We start from the raw sequence: 6105 nt of genomic DNA on the forward strand, positions 1-6105 counted from the left end.
CCAAAGTACTAGTGCCTGGCACACAGTAAGCACTTAATAAAGGCTTGTTAATTGATTGAATATATAGTGTTGATCAATCAAATTGTAATGGAAAATTTAACAATAATGTGTAATAGTTAAAGGAATTGTAGGGATTGAAGAAGTACAGGGATAAGGAAGGTTTTGTAACAGGGAATGGAGGAGTTGAAGGGATTGAGGGAATATGGATGCTGGTGAGGTAAAAGGAGAGAGATACCCCCTGCTGAGAGGCTATCTTTGAAAAATGGGGTTCCCAAGAAATGGGCCAACTATGATAGCCTGAAGGGATGTCTTCTCTATTGATTAATGTTGAAGATACCTCAGAGCAGGTAAGCACAGTCCCCCCCCCCCCAATCAAGGTTGCCTAGCAGAGGACCAATAAGGACAATTTATGGTTGAATGGCTGTCCTTAGGTTCAGCTCCTTCTATATCTTCCTGAAATGACAGTCCTCTTATCTGACTACAGGTTATTTAACTCAAGATGAATTTAATAACAATTCAGGGAAGAGGGAATTGGGATTTCCCTAGATTGGGTTTGAGTCTCTCTCAGCTTTGGAGCTGAGATTAGGCCTTGCAGGCTAGTGGAGGGTTTCTTTTATTCCTGTCTATGCTAATCTATGCTACTTTTCTTAAGTTCAGTCTTTAGCAGTAGACAGCAAGAGGAAGAAAAGGTTCTAACTTTCAGAGCTGGTTGGGCCTGTCTCTTTGGGCTGACACCCCTAAAGACTGGCCTTACAGTTCAAACCCCTCCTCTTAAATCCTTTTGTTTGATGACAAAACCACAGTAATCCAAATAGAGCACACAGTTGGGAAAATCCAGAAATAGAGATATTTCTATCCAGAGACAGGGAGAGAGTGCTCCTTCCAGTCTGAGGACCAGGAAAGAAAGTGTCCTTTGAGAGCAACTGTCACTCTCCAAGACACCCCTCCTCTCCCACTAACTGTCATTGCTATTCATCAATTTCAATCTACCCTTCCAACTGCTGTTTGCTCCACCTCAGTGGCAGAAAGTCCAGAGCTTGATTCAGTTTTCCTTTCCACATTGGGTAACAATTTGATTATAATGGTCATTGGAATTTGATTAGTCCAAATTAGTTAGTCTGAAAACTCCAAATGTAGAGTAATGCAAATTATTATACCCCCAAACAATCAAGTATGTCTAAAAGATCAATTAATTACAAAAAAATCAATTAGGATATGAAATTAGGCCTTCTATTTTCCAATTGGAAGGTCTTTCCAAATTGGGAGGGGTAAGGAGTAGTTTTCAATCTAATTGGGAAGAGGATGAGTAAGTTTCAGGGTCCTTTATTATTAAAATGAAAAGATGCTGATTAATTATAATGACTTGTACACATGGAATAACAAGATGATTTATATAGTCTAGTTTCTCATGGATAAATAACAGAAAAAGAACAAAATGAAGGAGAATATATATGACAGCACAAGATGGAATCTACACTCTCAAGTTAAAATTGATTGGTCTTATGATTCTCACACTAAACTAACTTTATACATGATCTTTATTTTCTCTTAATAAATGACAAGTGTGGATTCTTTCCTCGACTCAGACTTTGGCTTGAATAAAAGTCAAAGGGTCATCAGTCTAAAAGGTCATATAGCCCAATCTTATTTTTGTAAACAAAAAAGGGGGATTTAGAGAAGCTAAAGTACTTCCAAGGTCATATAGGAAGTGATTGGCAGAGTCCCAGGATTCACATTCAGATCCTCAAAATATAATTTCACACTTTGGACCTATGATTTTTTAAATCTATGTAGGGAATTATTGGTGTGGAAAATCACTCAATTAATGAAAAGTGGCAGCTTATCTGAAACTTCTTACTGTCTTACAGAGTTGCCTATACCACTGAGAGATTAAGTGAATTCCTGTCAGAAAACTTTCTTATACTTTTCAAAAATGAACATTTTCTGTTAGGCATTGTTAAAACAAGTGGATTTCACTCTACTACGTATTAAATTTATCCTTCTAAACATAGGATATTTTGACATAGATGTTATCATTACCTTTTTTCATTACAGTCTTGGTCATGACTAGTCTTCCCACATCAGAAATGCTGAACCTTCCTGTTGTAGGGACATAGTACTCTGCCCCAAAGGAATATTATATAAAAGCATCTTCTTCCACTTATTCAAATAGCTTGTAAGGATCAAGAAGTCCTTCAGAGATCATCTTGTTCCTCATCTAATTTTATATCCATTGTTTTTTTTCTATTTTAAAAGATTACCTCTCTAAAGGAAGGAGATCCCATAACCTTATATTATCAAACAAGGTATAGCATTTAAATTAGCACAACCTTGAAAGTATCCCTCTCAAGAAGGAGAACAATGTTGGACCTGTAACATGAGCAAATCCATCTTAAAGATATTGGGGTGTATGGAGTCTTAAGTGAGGACTAGCATTTCTGGTGTAAAGGTTTGCTGTGCCCTTTTCAGGGCTGCTCATCCAGTTTTAGTGTCTGCCTTTTGCTCGACCCTCACCCATGGCTCCCAGAACCTGTAGCATATGCAGCAGCCACACCTCAGTTAAACTGACTTGGCAGATGGGTTAAACCAGGAGGAGGGTGCCCGATGGGTCTTGAACAAGATAGTGGGTTAGTGGGGATGTCTATCCCAAGCTGTGAAGAAGGGACAGATGAGAATAATTTGTTCTGGCCATGAAAGCAATGGAAGCAGTTGCTATGGAGTGCTTAGAACTTGGTTAGACATTAAAGATATTAAGGTTAACCACTGCATCCTGAGCCATCCTGATTTTTGTCTTGTACCTTGGACTTTGATAACTCTGGAAGAGAGTGAGACTAATGACTTTATGCAACTCTGCCTCACTTAAGTCCAATTCACCAGCCAATCAAGATGTCACCCTATGAGGTCAGTAATTCCCTTCAAAATGAAGGATGAACAACAACTTTGCAGTGGTGTTTATTTAGAATGGCCATAGGTAAAAGGGGAGGGACTTTGTTCATATATAAGGAACTGCAGTGAGAGGAAATTCACTTTTACTAATGCAAAATTCACTCCTCTCTTGTAAAGTTATATTCTTAGAGTTGGCATTGACAAGTGATTTGCCCACAGTTACATGGTCAGTGTTTGTCAGAGGTAGCTCCCAAACCCTCATCTTTCTGATTCCCATATCCAGTATGCTGTATAGTCTTTCTGGCTATATCATTCTCAGAAAGTTGCTGGAAGGGAATACTTGAGACCATACTAAAGAATAAAAATAACTACTTTAGCTGTAACATTAAAAATATAAAAAATAAAAAGCTCTTTGTGTGTTTCCCAGTTTGAAGGTGGTATATATATATATATATATATATATATATATATATATATATATATATATATATATATATATAGGTCAGGGAAAAAAGGCAAAGAGGCTTTTCATTAAGTGAATAGATTGTGATAATTGAAAACTTAACAAAAAGAACCTCTTGTTGAGACTAGAACATTAATTTTTCCCACTCCTGTAGGAGACCACTGTTTTGACTCTTTTACAGACTATCTTCTTTTTATCCCCTTATTAAGCTAGGGCCTACCCCTTGGGAAGTACCCTCTTCCACTAGATGCCTAACTCACTGAAAGCTTTTTGAAGGCTTCCCCTCGCAGAAGGGGAGAATGAGAACGATTTGTTTCTGGTCATGAAGGTGGCTGAAGCAGGCACTGTGGAGTTCTTAGAACTTAATTAGATATTGAAGAAGTCAAGGTCATCCAATGCATCCCAGACTATAACCAGCTGTCTTGACTTTTGTCTTGCCACTGAATTTCAATGACTCTGAAAGAGAGAATGTGGCTGATGACTTTATGCAACTCTGACTCACTTAAATCCAATTTATGTGTAAGGCAAAAGCTATCAGTAATGATATAATCTTGATGCTCTTATAGTATGAAGGGCAACAGCTGACCAACCCTCTTCCACTAAACTGGAGGCACTCCAAGGGCATCATATTCAATCCATATTCTTCATATAGATCCATGGGAGGAATTCCATTGATTACTTGCTGACAATAGTTCAGGAGGAAGAGGGTAGTGATATGGTTGCTTAACAATTAGGAGTGTTAACCCAGAACTGAATTATGACAAATTTTGATTTTCTTTTTTGGATTCCTATCAATGCTGCCTAAAATTGTCTCAGAGCAGAGGCATGTAGGAGGGCCTGGGAGAAACCCTGCCATTTTATACTTTTTTCTAAATCAAAAATGACTGAGTCATACAAACTAAAACAACCATGAGGTTTTACTTGACAGCCTGAAAATGGACAGTATTGGAAATGGAAAAGAGAAAGGTATGGTGCAAGGGGATGCAGGCTGAAAATTGAGTGGCTCACAGGAGGAACTCAGAAGCTGAGAGGTTGCTGAGTTCCTGTGGGCATTGGAACTTTGGAGTGAGAACTTCCTGGAGGTTAACTGTTGGTCTGGAAGAGGAGTTGCCCAGCCGGTGGAGCCTGTGGACCAACTTTTTCTAGCTTCTGGACATAGCTTTCCCTTTGGTTCCTGCCTCTTCATTCCTTTTCTTTTTACTTTTAAACATTATTTTATTTGGTCATTTTCAAACATTATTCATTGGAAACAAAAATAATTTTCTTTTCTCCCCCCCCCCCATCCCTCCCATAGCCTACGTGCGATTCCACTGGGTATCATGTGTGTCCTTGATTCGAACCCATTCTGCCTCTTCATTCCTATCCTGTACTTTGAGATACAATTTTATTCCTGATAAGAAGTGGAGCCTGAAGATAAATTTACTTGTCTGTACTCAACAAAACCCTTCAGGCTGTTGCCTGTTAGGCTTCTGTGACCCTGGCTCCTGGTCATTGGCCTGATTCAGCAACCTGAATTCTTTTGCCATTATCAAAGACTGTTTTAGAGTGGCCTAGTCAAGATAGCTAGAATAGGGATTTTTGGGGTACAGCACAGAGAGGTCAGGCTATTACTAGCTTCAAGATCAGAAGGCAGATCCCTTAATTGGGGGGAGGAATAATTAGAGTTTTTAGCTTTAGGGTTTGCCTTGGTCCTCCTTCCTAATCCCTTCCCTTTTCTATTTATCTTATTAAACCTTTTGTTGCTATATAAAGCTGTCAGATTTCATTTTTGAAAGATCCAGGACTGAGGGCTGCCATCTTGTCCACTGAGCCTAAGACAGACATAGACAACAGACTTTTTATTTTTCTAAACTTAGAAGCGGTCAAACCCAGTTCTTTGAACAGATATGATGAAAGATGGGAGTAATCAGTGTTGGAAGGGTTAAGGAGACAGTTACCCAAGTGCATTCCTGGTGGAGCTAGGAATTACTATAACTGTTTTGAAAAACAATTTGTAATTATGCAACTAAAATGACTTAAGTATCAATTCCCTTTGGTCTCTATATTCTATTACTGGGTTTATACCCTAAGGAAGTCATTGATAAGAAGAAAATTCCTATATACACTAAAATACTAGTAGTAGCATTTTTTTTAATATAGCAAAGAATTGGAAAGCAGAAGCCCATTATTGGGGAATGACAAAACAAATTATGGTGCATGAATATAATGGGACATTACTGTACTATAAGAAACAGTGGATGTGGTTAATATAGAGAAGAATAGAAAGATTTACAGGAACTAATGCAAAGCGAAATCGAGCCAAGAAAACAATTTACTCAGTGACTACAGCAATGGAAATGTGAAGAAAATCAAGTTAATTTTACAGAATGATACTAACTTGTGGCATAGTTACTGAGTAATTAATCTCTATCAATAACCAGAATCTTATGCAAATGGGTTTTGAACCATAGGTTACATAAAGAATAAACTTGACTTGACATGATGATATACCTACATCATACCATAACACTTATCTGTAGCTGACAACAGGCTTCTGTCATGTGATTCCATGCCTCCATCTTGTGACAACCCAAAATGACATACCTCAATCATGTGACAACCTATAATGGCACACTACTATCTTGTGACAACCCATAATGACATGTCAATCATGTGACAATCTATAATGGCACATCTCCATCATGTAAAAACCCACAATGGCATACCTCTATCATGTGACAACCCACAATGCACACCTCTACCACATGACATGTAAA

This window comes from Monodelphis domestica, chromosome 6 (genome assembly GCF_027887165.1).
Source record: "Monodelphis domestica isolate mMonDom1 chromosome 6, mMonDom1.pri, whole genome shotgun sequence".
Lineage (NCBI taxonomy): Eukaryota > Metazoa > Chordata > Mammalia > Didelphimorphia > Didelphidae > Monodelphis > Monodelphis domestica.